At 29.5% G+C, this 18,181-nt stretch overlaps 1 protein-coding gene across 1 annotated transcript in view; it reads left to right on the forward strand.

Moving 5' to 3' along the window:
• The first annotated feature begins 211 nt into the window (after positions 1-211).
• Positions 212-18,181, forward strand: part of LOC129940153 (allatostatin-A) — a 68,172-nt gene continuing 50,202 nt past the window's right edge. The window contains exon 1 of the mRNA XM_056048403.1: positions 212-594. The gene's annotated coding sequence lies outside the window, so the exon portion shown is untranslated. The remainder of the gene's footprint in view (positions 595-18,181) is intronic.

Here is an 18,181-nt window from a genome sequence, read left to right on the forward strand (position 1 = left end):
GCAGCAGCAGCAGCTTTTTGCCACCAACTTGTTACACACTGATAACACCGCTATTGTTGTTTTTGGTGCGTTCAAAACATGACATAAAGAGTGTATAAGGGATGAGTTTTTGGGAGGAAATGACTTGTGCTTGTGCTGCTTGCTGTGGGCAGACATTGTTTCCATATAAAGGAAGAACTCGGATCACAGCTCTTTTAAACATCAACGAACAATTGACTTGTGTGCACATCCCGAAGCAGCTTTTTTCCAACGGAGCAATCTGCTGCCATCATCATCAACGTTAATTTTTTCCGTTACAACCAACAAGTGGATAAAAAGCGTTAAAGAACTGTTAACCGGATATAAGAAAATTAAAAAAGAGAAAAAACAGAAAAAGATCCGATTTATAGTGTGTGAAATAATTTTCCATTGTTTTTTGATTTTTCAATTAAAGTGTGTAAAGTGGCAAAAAATAGTTTTCAAAGGTGCAGCTGAAATTTTTAAAACGAAATTTATCAAAAAATACACAGTGTTTGTAGATTGAAAATTATTTAAAAGAAATAGTTTTGATTTTAACAGTGCAGAGGAGGAATCCCATTTTTGTGATTATTTCCGGTAAGTCGAATTTATAATTTTAAAACTATTTTAGGTGAAATTGGAACTTGATAAAGACATTGATTTTCTAAAACGTATCAAACGTGAATTTATCAAACATTTTTGAAGGATTAATTGCTTTTGTATCTTTTTTGAATTATTGTTTTTCTATTGTTTGAAATGAGTCTTCGATTCAATTTATAAAAACTGTTAGATTCTAATTATTACTATCTTTTTATTTGTAACCAAAAGTAAAATTTGTTTGGAATTATTTATTTTTCGATCGAATCTGGGAGAACAAATTTTGAATTTGAGTTCCTTAGTAATTTTTAATAAACGATAGTTGTGAAAATTTTTATATCACTCGTTGAAAACAAATATTTGTAAAAGTGTAAAATGTATGAAATATTTTTCTTTTTTTATTTATATGAAATTCACTATGAAAATTAACAAATCAAACTTTGACTGCATTTTATGGGTGTGGCTTTAAGAAAAAAATTTAAAACTGAAAGAGTGTCAATTTTGATGTTTATTGAATTAAAAATGATACTCCTCTTTTAGATCTTCAATTTTGTAATTAAGGAAAACAATTCCTGAAAAATGCGATATTTCTAAATTTCTAGATCCTCAAACTATTTCAAATCCAAATTTTTGTGATAAACCAAATCTTCATTTAAAGAACTTCAATAAAAAAATAAAGATTTAGCTTTTTTAGGTTGTGATATTTGAGACGTTAAATCAGTTTATTAGTATTTTTGGCAAGAATTTATTTCTTCTGAAAGGAACTGTCAATGAATTTATCCAAGAATTGTCAAAAAATTTGTCCAATATTGTGGCTCATAAATATTTTTAACTTTTTAAAACCTGAATGTAGTTTAAAAAATTCAATGAAATGTTGGTGCATTTAAACAGACTTCCAGAAGACATGCACATTTATAAATAGAATTTTAGAGTCCTTAAAAATGGTAGATTTATAGGTACTTTTCAGAAAATAAAAAAAATTCTCAATTAATTTTTAGCTTTCCTTAAAAACAAGTGCCAAAATAAAAATTTTGTAGTTTTACCAAAAACATATATATTATTTTAGTTCATTAAGTTTTTGAAGAGCATTTTTAAATGGATTGTTTTTACTTTCAACACAAACTTGATTAATTTTTCTTTTGCAATTCTTTTGAATTCAAAATTTATATCCAGAAATTCAAAACAGGGTACAAGCCACTTAACGTTTCATAGCCCAACGTTTAAAATACTTTGAAAAATTAAACTGGTCGACAAGGTTTTTGAGGCACATATTACTTTTAAAAATTCGGAAAAACAAGAATTTATAAGTTATTTTGAGACTTTCTAAATATCTGAAGCAGATGTTTGTTTTAATAAGATCCGTGATGGTTTCCAAATTTAGAATTCTTTTCTTCAATATTCAGTTGAAATACATATTTACATTGTTCCATATAAAATATGAAATTCTAAGTATTCGAAAAAATTGTTGGTAGATTTCACCTGTCTCATAAAAATTTAGGAAAATAGTTAAATTAAAGTTCAAAACGTATTTTTCAATTATGAAAGTATGAAATTCAAGGTTTTATTCAAAACTTCAAAAAAGTCAAATTAAGACTCATTACTAATTCAAATTTCCAAAAGCTAAGTGTGATATTAAAATGATTCAAAAATTGTATCTAGAAGATTAAGATTTTGTATTTTCCAAATTTATTATACAATTTATTGTTAGAGATATTTTGAACTAAGCCAGTTTTTGGTTGTTTTTAGCATTAGCGGCATATTATAAAAACTTATGAGGTAAAAAGAATTTAAAATCGGTATTCGAATATAAGACTTTTTAATCATTTAAAAATATTTCAAATATAAATTTTTGTGAAAATATAAATTTTCATTTAAGGAACTTCCATCGAAAAAATAAAGATTTATTTAATTTTTCTAAAAGAAGCTATCAATTGATTAATCCAAAAATAACCAGATGACAAAAACCCGAAAAATTTTATGTTGACACCCATACTTAATTATGTAATGTAATTTTAAAAGGTTTAATAGAATGTTAGTGCATTTTAGCACTAGAAAACCTTTATTTTAAAAGACATGCACAAAAATTGTGTATTTAAGGAATTTTAGACTCTTTGCAAGAGGAATATTTATATTTTTTAGTGAATATAAAAAAAATCTAAAGTAATTTTTAGCTTTCGTTAAATACAAAAGCCAAAACGAAAGTTTTGTAATTTTACGAAAAAAATATAAATTGTTTTATTTCATTGAGTTTTTAAAGTGCAAATGCATTGTTATTGTTTTAAAAAGAAACTTGATTATTTTGTATTTTGCAATTCGTTTAAATTAGCCACTTAACGTACCATCGGCAAACATTTTAAAACTTTGATCTAAAATTACACTGGTGGGAAAGGTTTTTTTAGACTTAAACTACCTCACAAAAATCTTAAGGAAACCTTAAATTTATTTTAAAAAAATAGTTTTGAAAATTGTAAGAAAATAGTATTTTTCAATATCATGAAAGTACCGAATTCAAGGTTTTCTTAAAACATCAAAAAAAAAATCAAATAAAGACTCATAACTAATACAAATTTCCAAAACTTAAGTAAGATATTAAAATGAATCACAAATTTTATCTAGAATCTAGTTTTGTAATTTAAAATACAATTTAAATTAAAAATGGTTATTCAATGTTGAATATGTTTAAAATAAGCAAAACCCCTTTTAATCTTTAGTACCTTTCATTAAGAATTACCCTATTTAATCATTTGAATCTAAGCACCAGAAGTCAAATTCTATTTTTCTTCATTAAAATTACAATAAAAGCGTTCTTTGTTTTGGAAAAAATTACATTATTCGTACATTTTTTCAAAAACAATTTAAATCTAATTTACAAATAAAATTACAATTTATTAGTCCCAATTTTTAATAAAATGGTAAAAAATTTCATTGTAAATGCTCAGTGTTTTGGATTAAGTGATATTTTGAATATCTAAAAGTGCGTTTTCCCTGAAAACATACCTTAATAATACACACATATTTAGTTTTTTAAAAACATTTAGACATTCCCTTAGGATTACCTACTTTCAAAATTTATAACAAAAAATATTTAATTTTTGATTTAATTTTGAGATTATTCCAACATTTTTATAGCTAATATACTTTAAAATACTTAGCTTTTTAATAACTTCAAGTGTTGGCACACTTCGTAAATAAGTGTGAAGTTTTACTGAACTCAAAACTGTAAGGAACTTTAATTGCTGCTCTTATCGAATCATCAGAGTGTTAATAATTTGCTTTTTTTATATCAACTACTTTATCAATGAAAGAAGCTTTGTATTATGAAAATTGTTCAATTTAGTTAAGCCGACAGGTTTTTCTTAGAAAACCTTTGTAAATTCCACTTACATTTTTTTATATTTTTTTGTCCACAATTTTTGTGTAGGGGAGAACCATTTTATGTTCTTTATGTATTTTCATCTCCAATTTTCGTCTCATTTTTTTTGTTTGGGCTATAAGTCTAAAATTTTACTTATGAACCACTTTAATATATTGTATCAACATAAACATTAGGCTACGACAAAATTAATTTCTACAAAAAAGTCATCTCCTAAAAAAATATCCCTAGGCTTCTAAAATTTGTATATTACGCGTACATATAAACATATGAACTCTTTTTTTATCTTAAATTGGTTGGCATCAACAAATATTTCTTCAAAAAAAAGATACTATTGAAAATAATGGATTTTTGGTATGATACTTCCTGCCGTATTTAAAATAAAAGGAGATAAAAAAACACAGTCATCATCATCACAATTATAAAAAGGACGAAAATATTTTCTTTTTGGGATGAAGAAGGAAGAAGTCTAATGACTTTATGTTGTTGGTAGAGTTTTGAAACAAGTTTCCTTAATACTGTTTATTTTGTAAACACACACTTTTCTGTTTTTACGTTTAGTTTTCCATTCAAATATTATGTCAAGGAAAATCAAAAACGGCCATTTTCTTTCCTGTCACAAACTTGTGGGGATGGGGATACATTTATATCATAACTAGCTGCCCGGTACGTGCTTCGCTACGTATAAGGCATAGTAATAAAAAAAATCATTATTAAGTTCATTTATTCAAACAAAAAAATATTTTAAATTGCTAGCTATTTAAAACTCCATTATATTTACATTATTATATTTATCAGACCATTGACTGTTCTCAATTCTTGAAGTGATTTTGGGCCATTGACGTTAACTAATAACAATCGCAAATAAAAACACTCTGCAGGATGTACTGTATATATTCTCACAATAGCATCTGTTTGGAAAATGCCTGGATTGAAGACACATTCCATGTGTAAACTGGGGCACATCAAAATATAACAAATTTATCGCAAATGCATCAGTTTCGCATAATTTAAAAAAAGCGGTCAACATAGTCGCTGGTGTTTGTTCTGCTCTTTCCAATACATTTGCTTCATTAAAATAAATACGTTGGCCATTTTCAAGATGCACAGCCAAGTGAACAACTACCGGATGTCTTTCATGCATTGGAAATGACATAATCCTCCAGACAGCTTCATTACTACTTATATAGCGCCCCATTTGATACTGAGTAATTTCATCATTTCTATTATCACCAGTAACACCGAAAACAGCCATATCGCTTCCTTTATTTACATACTTGCAAATATATTTAATGGATTTGATTGAATTACAATATTCCACATTTATATGAGCATTGAATATTTTCGATAATAATGGACAAAACGGAACCACCCAACGATTATCAACTTCAACGTCCTGATTACGCATTCTAATGGTTGCCGTTTTGCCATTATCATTAGGTGATCTACGTCGATACAAAGGATATCCGTCATTGCCAGTTATTGTGTTTGAAGTCAATTGCCTTGGGTATCGTTTCGAACACTTTCCATCAATCATACATGGCGAATTCATATTTAGTTCACCGCACGGACCATGTATCATGTTTTTAACGACAACGTGAAATAACTCAGGATCGACAGTTTGATCAGGAATTTCAGCTGATATAACGTTATCAATTTGATCCGGAGTTATTTTATGTACCAGCCAATTTAATATATGTGCGTGCGGCAATCCCCTTTTTTGCCATTCGATGGAGTACATATGGCAACGAACCTCTCCAAATACACATAATTTTACAATTAAATAAATAAGTGCTTTCAATTTTTGCCGAAAAACACGTGCTGTGATGTCATGACGATCAGTTGTAGACTGTCCTTCAAATAAATTGTTTTTGATGTCATCCCACTTTAGATTACATGTAAATGTAATGAACAGATCCGGTCGACCGTATTTTCGTACATAAGACATTGCGTCTTGTGCATATTCGTTCATATGCCGTGGGCTACCAATATACGACGATGGCAATATAGTTAAAAGTCCAATGTCGTTAACATTAGCATCATTCATTATCGCACCTCGCAAATGAATATATTCCTCGGATCTTAATTTTGCTTGGTTAAAACGAATAAAATTAAGACGTCCAGTATCTATTTTGGCATACATATCAACGATGTACTGATGATATAGTTTACCACACCTCAAGATATAATTTTGTTCTTGTGGACGAACCATCAATCGATACGAATAAAAGTTCATGGCACTAACTTTTTTCTGTACATGTAGACCTGAAAATAAGTGCAAAACCTGACATTAGAAATGTATACAAATGAAATGTTAACGAACTGAAAATAGATCAATTATTCACCTGTTCGTGGATCAATCATTGGTATATTGATATGGTAGCCATCGTCACCTTTCCAATGCAATATTGGGTATTGTAATGCATCGTAACTAGGATGAAGTTCCGAAACACGTTGTAATTGATCATTTCTGCGATGAAGTACAATATCACGGGATGGAAACTGATCATCAAGGATAACAATTGCAACCTCATCAATTGTCGGTGCATTGAATGGCCTTGCATGTTCTCCAAAAGGTGTTCTATCAGCCCTTATTACAATTTTGTGACTATCAGATGGCATACGATCAAGAGCAATTTTGAACAATTGAACTAATGCGTTATGCTGATGGAAAAACCTTTGTAGCTCACGAATAATTTCTCGTCTTGTATTTGAAACAATTGCACAACGTTGATCCAATTCACCATTTTCATCACCAATAAAATAAATTTGCAAAAATTGATAATCAGCGTCGGGGTATGGCAATAACGAACCAGCTTGATGATGAATCTGGCCCTGAATCTGTAAAACATGTAAGCAATTTTAGGTAGATGTTGAATCAGAATTTTTAAGACTTTATGATTCAGATTGATATAAGCATGAAACAATCCTGTTGAGGTACTAACCTTAAAAGTCGGCATAAAATTATCTCTAATAATTTTAGTAGCACCAAAAGAAGTCATTTGAAATGCCGAATTGAATTGCTGAATATTACTCAAAAACTGCTTCGACGTTTGAGATGTCCCAAAAATAAATGAATACAATGGTTCGGGTGGAGTTTCTAATGGTGGCAATCTTACTTTACAGTACAACACATGCCGGGCGTTTCACCTGGAAAGTTAGCTGCATCACAATGTGGACATATTGCGTCCATCATTCCAATGTATCCGTACATACTACTCGTTTAATCAATATGAATATTGTAAATAAAAGCAGCACGCAGCATTTCATCCAAAACAGCACGACGTATTCGTGATCGCCGTGCAAGATTAAGTACAGGTACAGGGTCAACAGATCTATTCTGTGCAGAACGTTCACTCTGCGATGCATTAGCTTGTGTGCGTTCATCTGTAGGCTCAGACCGTCTTAATAACGCCACTTGATTTGCATTACGCGTTCGCCGGCCTATGTTTAGTCGTCTTGCTCGTGGCATTGTAACTTCACTCAATAATTCAACAATATTTTGGAAAATATAAACCCAACAAAGTAATAATTATAGCTTATAAAATGAAATGACATATGATCACATTAAATTTGTTTGACCATACTAACATTACTTTCTTCGATTGTTTTTCCAAAGGTTCAAATTGGCTTTTAAGTATTAGTACAAATTGTTTGTATATGGGAGTATAGAAAGGCGTTGGTTTTACACTTTCTCAAGATTTTTTTTTAATTTTCTTTACGTACAAACCTTCTCTAGACTTCCACAAATAATTCAAGACCAAAATTAACCAAATCGGTAAAGGCATTGTTGAGTTATAAGATTACAACGAAAAGTGGCATTGATTTTTATATATATAGATTTGAAGTCTTCTTTTAAGTTGGCTAGAATTTTTCGTCTGACGGTTATACTTTTTGAAAGAAATTCCATAAAAATAAATGTACAATAGAATGTTCCCAAGCAAGTTAAAGAAGAAGATACATGTCTCAACATAATACAAAAATTAAAGCGTCATTAAAAGCAATCATCGAAAGTCATCATTGAAAATGTGTATGTTTAATTTTGAAATTAAAAATGGCGTTCAAATATTAATTTAGTGTTAACCCATAACACTGTCCCACAAAAATGTCAAAAATTGTAAAAGTTTTGGAGTGAACATTCACTTTAAATTTAAGAAGTTTTGTTAAATCTTATAATCTGAAATTATTATCAGAAAAAAAATTGTGTCTCTGCTTCCATATTTGAACACTTCTTAGGTATTTTCTGTCAATTTCTTAAATCGTTTATAGTTTTGAAAGAAAACATTTTTATTACTTCTAAAAATATAAATTGTGTGTGGATTTTTTGTGTTTAATACTAAAATGGACCTTGTGTTCGCGTTTTTTGAATAATAAATTTCCTTTTTGCACTGAATTAAATTAATTATAATTTATCAAAATCGAGCAGAAAAAAAAATATTATAAGCAATGTGTAGCAAATTATATATTTATTTATTTGTAGCTTAATATACAATATCTTTTACATTTTAAATTATTTTATTAGGACGTGGTTTAGAACATTTTAATTCTTTACATCTTTAATTCAAATATATATAATAAAGAAAAGTTTTATTTCAAATTGTATGGTTCAAGGAAAAACGCTACTAAGAAAAACCCTTATTAAGATCTTAAAAACTAGTATTGCTTAGGCCCCATTATCAACAAAATGCAGAAGTTGACAGTAATTTTAGGTGTTATTTTAGATGGATACGTTTCTGATAAGATTGTTGTCAGAGAAGGAGCAGTTTAAGAAAAATGTCTTTTGTTGTTTGTTAACAAGGTTCTTAACTGTGTTATCATTAGCCTTATCATGGAGTTTTTTATTTGAGTAATGCCATGGCAATTCGAGCATCATTTTCAAAACTTTATTTTGACTTACTTGAAGTTTTTGAATGTGCGAGTGAGCACAGTCAAACCAAACAGGTGCACCATAAAGTAGTACTGGTTGGAAAATAGTTTTAAATATTATTAATTTATTTTGCTTGCTTAGACTTGAGTTCTTGTGAATGAAAGGATATAAAATCTTTATTGTTAAGTTGATTTTGTTAATTGAATTAGATATGTGTGTTTTGAAAGTAAGTTTTTTATCTAAAAATATGCCGAGGTATTTGCAGTTATCCGACCATTCGATTTCATTGGCACAGATTTTTAGTTTTGTGTCCGGTAAGTAAAAAGAATTTCTTCGACGTGTAAACCATGTTGCTATATTGTCTTCGTACCGTTGACTTTAATTTTATATTTGTGAAAATATTTCTCAATAAGAACTATGGCTTCTTGCAATTCGGTAAAGACATTTTGAAATAAAACAACGGAGGCAAATAAAACGGTATCGTCAGCAAACATTGCTATTCTAACATTTGAATTGGGAACCGGGAAATCAGACAAAAAAATATTGAATAAAATTGGGCCCAAAGCAGATCCTTGCGAGACGCCTGCGGGAACTTTATATTTTGAGGATCTTACGTTACTCAAATGGACTGCGAATTTTCTGTCTTCCAGGAAACTTTTTATAATTTTTATGATTAGGATTGGCAGGTTTGAAAATAAGGGCATTGTGCAAGACTGTGTCGAAGGCTTTTTCGATGTCCAAAAGGACCATACCTGTAGATTTTTTTATACCAAGGTTTTGTTTTATTAAATTTTTAATTCTAACAATTTGGTCTATAGTTGAATGACTTTGTCTAAAATCAAACTGATAATCTAGGTAAAGATTTAAGTCATCAACGAGGCACTGTATCTTGTCTTTAATAATTTTTTCTAAGATTTTACTCAAACAGTTAAGTAGCTTAGTGGGTTTTCACGTGGTTTTCCTGGTTTCGCAATGGGTACAACTTTTGCAACTTTCCAACTGCCAAATTATACATACTCTCGAAAATATTCAATAAATTATAAGAAGAATTCATCAAGTTCTTAACTTCACATTGTTTTTTTGTGAGATGTCTTTTGATTCGCGATAGCATTTTTGCCGTCCATATCTCAAGAACCTGTAGAAATATTGACTTCAAATAAATCGACAATAACACAGAAAGAGGCCAAAGGACTTCCAATAGTTGATTTTGAAAAAAAACCCAAATTATATAAGATATTTTTGTCACATATTTTTATTATTATTTTTTTTTTAATTCATTTTTATTAATTCATTCTTAAGCTTATCATAAAGCTAGACAAAAATTCATAAAACTAGCCTAATTATCCATAACTTACAACTAATTTAATGGTTTCATACGGAAACTAAGTTAATGTTTTTATTTTAAATATATAAGGTAGGTATGGTTCAATGATGTATGGAATAAAATACCCCACTCGACCTCGACGGCACCCTTCTATCTCTTAGCTCTTGAATTGTTGCTGGCTTATCGACGTACACCTTTTCTTTCGAAAAATCCCAAAAAAAGAAGTTCAAATGTTTCAAATCGGATGATCTTAGCGGCCACCTTGAGATAACATGGCCATTGAATTTGTCGTGCAAAAGAGCCATTATACCGTCCTGTTGAAACCACATAATTGTCCGCATCCATATGTTAAAGCAATTCTTCTATTCGACTGAGGTAAAAATGTGCCTCATCACGGAAGATGATTTTCTTTGAAATTGAGTCATCCACTGTTGCCATTTCTTAACACCATTCTGTCTTTAGTTCTTGAGTCAATTGCATTATGTAAGTGTGTAAATAAAAATTTTTCTACAGTACGAGCTGCACGAGCATGCACTGGTGTTTTTACATCACCTACAGACCCGGTTTGTTCACATTTTTGCACGATTTTTTCGGTTATGTTTGGTTCTTAATATCTCGAGAATAAATGCGGGTATTGACTTTATTCCATTTCATTCTATGCTAAATTTTGTTATTGACATAAGGTAATGGTCCAATCTGTATCTTTTATAAATTAACTAAAAACTTTCAAAAAATGCTTCTAAAATTGGTAAAAGTTGATTTTCGACTAAAAATCTTAGGCATTACACTTAAAGCAATTTAGGCATAAGTTGTTAGTAGTTAAAAATTGCTATTTCTGATTAATGGGTAAGCTTACAGCTCTTATGGTAGCTGGTCATCATTTCAGTGGGTCCTTCATCCCTCCATTTACTAAGTGTTTTCTTTTCCAGTTTCGGTAAAATTATTTCGATTACAATTCATCCCAATGAGCTACTGGACATCCCAAAAGCTAAAAGCGCTCGAAGATGGCTATTGATTTCTTGAAGCAAGTGACGAAGGCTTCTTGAGAAGATAGGGTTGAAATGAAATAATGGAGTTTGAAAACATAATTGATGGAGTTGAAAGTCTCATGGAAGGATAAGCACTCAGTGACTTCACCTGTAAACAAAGGAACTTTGAGATCAGAAGTTTTATTTTATTTGTTAACTTAGCTTGAACCGATACAACCTTATCTGATGCAACTTGCGTGAGCTTCTGAAATTGTATTTAATACATGAACGATGAGCGAAGTGTAAAGTACATCTCTTCATAGACTCCACGAAAATCTGTTGAATCAGAAGATTCTTATGAATCTGTTTCCTCCACTGTTGCTTGAAGGTTTTGAAACGCTAAGAAACTTGTTCCCAAAACTTCCACACGTGGTTCAAACTCAGTAAAAAAAGTTTCTTCAATTATCTTGGAGTTAAACTCGTTGATGAGATCTATTTGCTTCATAGCAACACCTCTCCGGAAGTTTAAGCTTTAAGGTCTCCAGCTTCTTTTTCTCTTTAGAGATTGCCAAAGGAGGATCTCATGCATGTTCTTCTCCATTCTCGGTGGGCATTTTATAATTTAGTAATATACAATTATCGTGATAACGTTAGTAAAAGGATGACGAATCACGTTGGGGTGACCACCCAATTTCAAAAAATGGTTTTTGGCTCACGTCTTAGAAGAACAAAGAAAGAAAAATGTTGTATTTCCCACAAAAAATTTGTATTAATATTTTGTTTAAGTTATGGACAAGTAGACAAATGAGTACGGCTTGAAGTGAGCAGTGTAAGTCGCATCCCAACCTTTTTTTTTTCCTTAAATATGATTTCCCTATAAATGTAGTCAAATTGTTCACTACACTTTGCAATAAACCTGCCCGTCAATGTTGGCACAAATATTGGCTTAAAATGCTCTAGGGGTTCGCTGGTTTGTTACAATGAACGAATGTCTTAAAATAGACACATACAAAATAATCGAGAGATCGTAATTCGCACCAGATAACAGTACACTTTCAGAAAATCCAATCAGTACCAAATTGATTTTGATTGCGAGGAATGGACAAATTCTCCAGGAGTCATTTTTATCATAAAAAATAGTTTCTTAAATTTCTCATTCAACATAAAAATTTTAGTCCCTCTCCTTTGAAGTTACTCGTAAACAGGAATGGTTGAAAGCTGTTAGTCACTACGTCTCTACGAGCTTGAATTGAATTTGGAATAACTTGATAGCTAAGCAAGTTCTATGACAATTTACATCACTGTTTTGTAAGATAAAAACATGTTTTAATGTTTTGCTGAAATCATTTTGAAAGAATAAAGACCAATGATATTAAGGGTGTAGGCCTTACTAAACAGCCAATTTTAATAGATATAATGGAGATTCGTTAATGTCTTCGCTCCATTATGCTTATTGGCGAAGCCATTTAACCAAAATTAAGTTTCATAACTAAACCTTTTAAAATAGACGAAGTGCTCTATGAATTTTGAGAATAAAATTGTTTGTCAAATCTTACTGTAGAGAAAAGGCTACATAGTTGTAAATTGTTTAACTGTATTCAACAAAAATATGAAAGGTGCTCTATCCAATTGGTTAATCATCTTCTAAGTTTAATCTATTAAGTACACTCCTCGTTTTAAGAGATTCGTTCTCTGCTCGCAAAGTGTAATTTACAGTAGGAAGTGACATTTCAGTTCTATACCGTGGGTGACCCTTCCTTCGAGAAACTTAAACCGCTATCGAATTGCTTTAGTTTTGTTTTCGTCGTACCTAAGAAATTGCCTTAAGCATATAACATAAGGTTAAAGCTTATACAACGACCTTTAAATCAATACCAAATTCATGAACTTTAAATATATTTTTAGTACTTAACGATGTCTTGGCAACTTTTGGATTATATCATATTATTATTGAATTTCGCCTATTTCGGAATGAATAAAAAACCCTTCAAGCAGATTCGTATATCTTGTATTTCCGTCAAAATACAACACGGGTTACCATAGTTGTCAATCAATTTATTCTTCATTTTGTAACTAAGAAATTCCTTGGAAAATTATCTCAAAGCTGCGAAAAAAATGTTTTACTAATTTAAAAAATATAAATGAATATGAATTTCAACTCAGTATAGAAATCTTTGTTTAATAGAAAAGTGCATTTTCTTGGTTTTCTTTTCAAAATAAAAAAAAAATTAATTCAAAAACATTTTTACTTTCTACAAATTACGTTCTTCTCAGTATCATCATTGTCATATAAACTTTCCCTAATCTAATCATATTTCAAGTATAGAATTGAAGTTGTTTTATTCTTGAAAATAACTTAAGAAATTCAATACTTATATTACGTTAAACAAACTTCATGTACATATGTTGAAATGGAAGTTGAATTGCTTCAAAACTATTTTCCTTTTCATTGACTTGAGGGAGAGAAAGGATTATTCAAATTCTTTAAGGAATCTTGGAAAAATAAAACTGTCCTATAAAAACAATATTGTGTTTCATAAAATATGTTTGTTGAACTGCTTTGAATGTTTTGTAAATGCTAAAAGCAAATAAAATGTATGCTCATTAGAATTCTCGAACATTGTCATGTTATTTGTTATAGACTTGTTTTTTTTTTTTCTTTTTTTAAAAGGGCTTCTTTTTGGTGACTTTCTGAAGATCTAGTGTTAAAGAATAATATATATATTTAAGACAACATTTTATTACTTTACTCTTATGGTTTATATAATGGTATTCAAAAGGAATAACTTTTATAATTTATTTATTGGGTGAGTAGTTTTAAAAAGGAGTCTCCTCTTGATGTCTATATCAAACAAAAAAAATGGAAACGGAGAGTGTGTTGGATTTTCTTAAAGGAAAACATTATAAAAAGTTTTTCAATTTTTTAAATGAGTTTTATTTTAGTGTGAAAAAAATTCCATGAATGCTTCTATTTTGTTTAAATAATTTATTCCATAGTAAATCTTAATTTTACTTAAATATTTATCATTGAATTAAATACCTGCGGAGTGATGATTAGTGCGTAGACCTCTCTCATTTTAACCCATGCAATTCAAAGGTCGTACATGAGGATTACCACCATGTGTATACAATGTTTTTAACTTATGTAAAAATCATATCAAGTTTTTCTTTAAAAAAATGTTACTTTACTCTGTTATTTTATTATTCATAATATAACTTTATTGTTAAGATAAATTGATTTTACGATTTCATGAACTCTTATTAAATTGTTTTTAAGATGCTATCCCACTGCGGGAATTAAAAACATTAAATAGTAACCCACCCTGACTTGATTCGCATTTAAGACCTTAAAAAAATAAGGTTCAATCTTTCAAAGAGTGTTGAGACACTTGCCTTTTAGTAAGAACTGTGATAAGACTTTGTGACTTAATCAAACTTTTTTGTACTCTCAATCAATTTCAAATACTGTTAGTAATCTAAAAAAGAACCCCTATATGTATTTTTTGAGATTCTTTAATGGTAAACACAATTTAAACGGATATCCTTTTAGAATTCTCTAAGCCATCTTCAAGAGTCAATTTCAAACATGTTTGCAGATTATTTAATCATTTTTTTTAACAAGTCGCTGAAATTTTCTAGGATCCCAAATTGTTTGTATCCCTTGTCCTTGACATAATTTTAATTAATTGTTCTTCTCTAATATATAAAAAATTAACACGGGTTCGTGGAACAAAATCTACAATTGCTAATTTATTACAAATATCTCCTTTTTGTTTGGATGCTTTTTAAAATTCTATTCCCGTTAACTGACTTTAGAAAGGTGTTTGAAAAATTAAGTCATGAAATTCTTTTCAATAATTTAAGTAATTTTAGAGCGTCATGTTCAGTAGTAACCTTTGGCGTAAATTTAAAGTCAATTCTGCTGTTCCTCAAGGGAGTCAGCTTGGTCCACTGCTGTTTTTTTTTTGTTAATGATTTTCTTTCTGTTTTAAATAATTCTGATTTATTCAGATAATGTTTAAATTCTTCTTATTTTATACTCCATCAAGGGTTGTAAAGAGGTACACGGAATGGCGCAGTAAAATCGTTTGACTTCAAATGTTGACAAATTTAAGACATTTTTTTTTAAATGCAAAAGTTATATCATAAATAATGACTTTATGTTGAATTCTTCACGTTAGAATAATGAATCCTGTTTTTGTTGACCTTGATGGTTGTACTAGATTTAAAATTAACATTTACTGATCACCTGAGTTATATTATTAAAAATAGCGAAGAAAACACTTGGTTTCGTCAAAAGTTTTTCCCGAGAGTTCCGTTATCCAAATGTTATTTAAATTCTGTATGTTTCTTTTGCCAGGCCAATTCTTGTAAAGGTGCCATACAATTTTGTCTTCTTTTCTTCCCCTACCCTGAAAAACTTTTATTACCTCCATACACTTCCCTTGATAAGACTTTCATTCCTTTCTGGTGACCAAGAGTGTTTGCAGTTCTAATTTAAAGCTGATGTATTGAATGAAACGGTATCATGTGCACCTATTTTTATTTTTTTTTCATCCGAGTCACGCTAGCTTAAGAACCGCTTTTAGCAGATCACACTATGGCGCTAACAGTCCTCTCAATCAATTTATCAGTAAATTTAACAAATCCTTCTTACTCATTAAAAATGACAATCCCAAATCTGTAAAATGTACTATTATTTGATGTATGTAGTTTTAAGTAACTATTAACATTAGTAACATTAGTAACATTATAAGAAGTTTTCCAATTTTTTAAATGAGTTTTATTTTAGTGTGAAAACAATTCCATGTGTGGACGTCGGGAAAGTTTTCTACTAAATTCAAATAGAAACTTAGAAAAGTGTTTATTGATGAATGCTTCTATTATGTTTAAATAAACTATTTCACAGCAAATCTTAATTTTACTTAATTATTTAACATTGACTTACATACCTGTGGAGTGATGATAAGGGCGTAGTGTGCTGTCATTTTAACCCATGCAATTCAGAGGTCGTACATGAAGATAAATTGATTTTACGATTTCATCAACTCTTATTAAATTGTTTTTAAGATATTATCCCACTTCGGGAATAAATAGTAACACACCCTGGTTTGATTCGCATTTAAGAACTTTAAAAAAAAGAGGCTGGGATGCGACCCACACTGATAACTTCCCATTCCGTCTGTCGATTAGTCTTGCTTCAAAGTTTGTCTATATGTACTCGCACCAATTTTTACCAAATTTGCGTACTATTTTTTGTAGATTTTTTTTAATGAAAAAACGGACTGTTGGATTTTTATATACAAATTACTGAATATCGAAAACGATATTTTCTGTGAAATAAAATAAGTTTGTAGCCAATATTTTTAATTTTTGAAAAGCTATTTAAATTGAAAGTAAATTTTTACCAAGTATTAGAATTGTTTTTTTTTTAGAGTTTTATTTTTTGTAAAAAAAACTGTCAATTCGATTTTTTTCAAGATTTTATCGAATATTGAAACAATATTTCTTATAAGATAAAATTAGTTTGAAGAAAATATTTCAAATTTTTGAAAAGATATTTGAGTCAAAAATCAATTTTCACCAACTTTTGGTAAATTTTTTTTAGGTTTTTAATTTTTTGCACAAAAACAGTCTATTCCATTTTTTTCAAAATTTTATTGAATGTTGACAACAATATTTTTTGAAAGATAAAAGTTGTTAAAAGGCAATATCTACAATTTTTGGAAAAATATTTGAGTCGAAAATCAATTTTCACCAACTTTTATTCATTTTTTTTATGTTTTTGTTTGTTGTAAAAAAACTGTAAATTCGATATTTCTCAAAATTTGACCTAATATTGAAAACAATATTTCTTATAAGTAAAAATTAATTAGAAGCTATTATCTCAAAGTTTTGAAAAGACATTTGAGTCGAAAATAAATTTTTACCAACTTTTACTAATTTTTTTTTAGGTTTTTATTTTTTGTAAGAAAACTGTCAATTCGATTTTTCTCAAAATTTTTAAAAATGTTGAAAACAATATTCCTTATAAGATAAAATAAGTTTGAATCCTAAATTGAAAGTTTTTGAAAAGATATTTGAATCGATATTCAATTTTTACCAACTTTGAGTAATGTTTTTTTTATTTTTTATAAAAAAAACTGTCAATTAGATTTTTCTCAAAATTTTATCAGATATCAAAAACATTATTATTCGTTGCACAAAATTGTTTTGGAGATGAAATCATATTTCAGTCGTAAAATTTTGGAGGTGACAAATTTTTTGTCTTCAGTTTTATTGATTTATAAAAAAAACCGTTATATTGATTTTTTTCAAAAAATAAACTTGTTTGGTATCACGTTACAATATATTATATAAAATTTAATTCAATTCTCTAGCGTTTTTGGTTCGTAAGATATTTAGGGTTAACCAAAATTCTCACCTTTTTTTAAACTGCTATGGTAAAAAAACCACCCACGCAATTTTCTTGAGAGCCCTTTCTGCATCTTCCTGCCTTATTATCTGTACAACAAAATTTATTTGAAATCGATATCTCTTCTGGTTCTTGAGCTATGGACGACGAAAAAAACGTCGCGAACGGACGTACGGACGTACGAACGTACGTACACACGCACGCACAGACATCTTTCTAAAAATCTTTTATTTCGACTCTAGGGACCTTGAAATGTCGAGAAATGTCAAAATTTTCAATTTGACAAATCCGACCCATTACAATAACTTCCTATGGGAAGTTAATAAGGGCTGGTTAAGGTTCAATCTCTCGAAGAGTGATGAGATATTTGGCATTTAGCACAGCAAGAACTGCAATATGACTTTGTGACTTAATCAAACTTTTTGTACACTCAATTCATTTCTTATACTGTTAGTGATCTAAAAATTAACCCCAATATGTATTTTTGGAGATATTTTAATATATATAACATAATTTTAACGAATATCCTTTCCAAATTCTGTAAGCAATCTTCCAGAGTCAATTTCAAAGATGTTTGCAGATTACTAAGACTGCCTTTGAACATTTTTCTTCTGCAAGGAACTCTTCTTTTATTTCTCTT

The sequence above is a fragment of the Eupeodes corollae genome, chromosome 1 (assembly GCF_945859685.1).
Source record: "Eupeodes corollae chromosome 1, idEupCoro1.1, whole genome shotgun sequence".
Classification (NCBI taxonomy): Eukaryota; Metazoa; Arthropoda; class Insecta; order Diptera; family Syrphidae; genus Eupeodes; species Eupeodes corollae.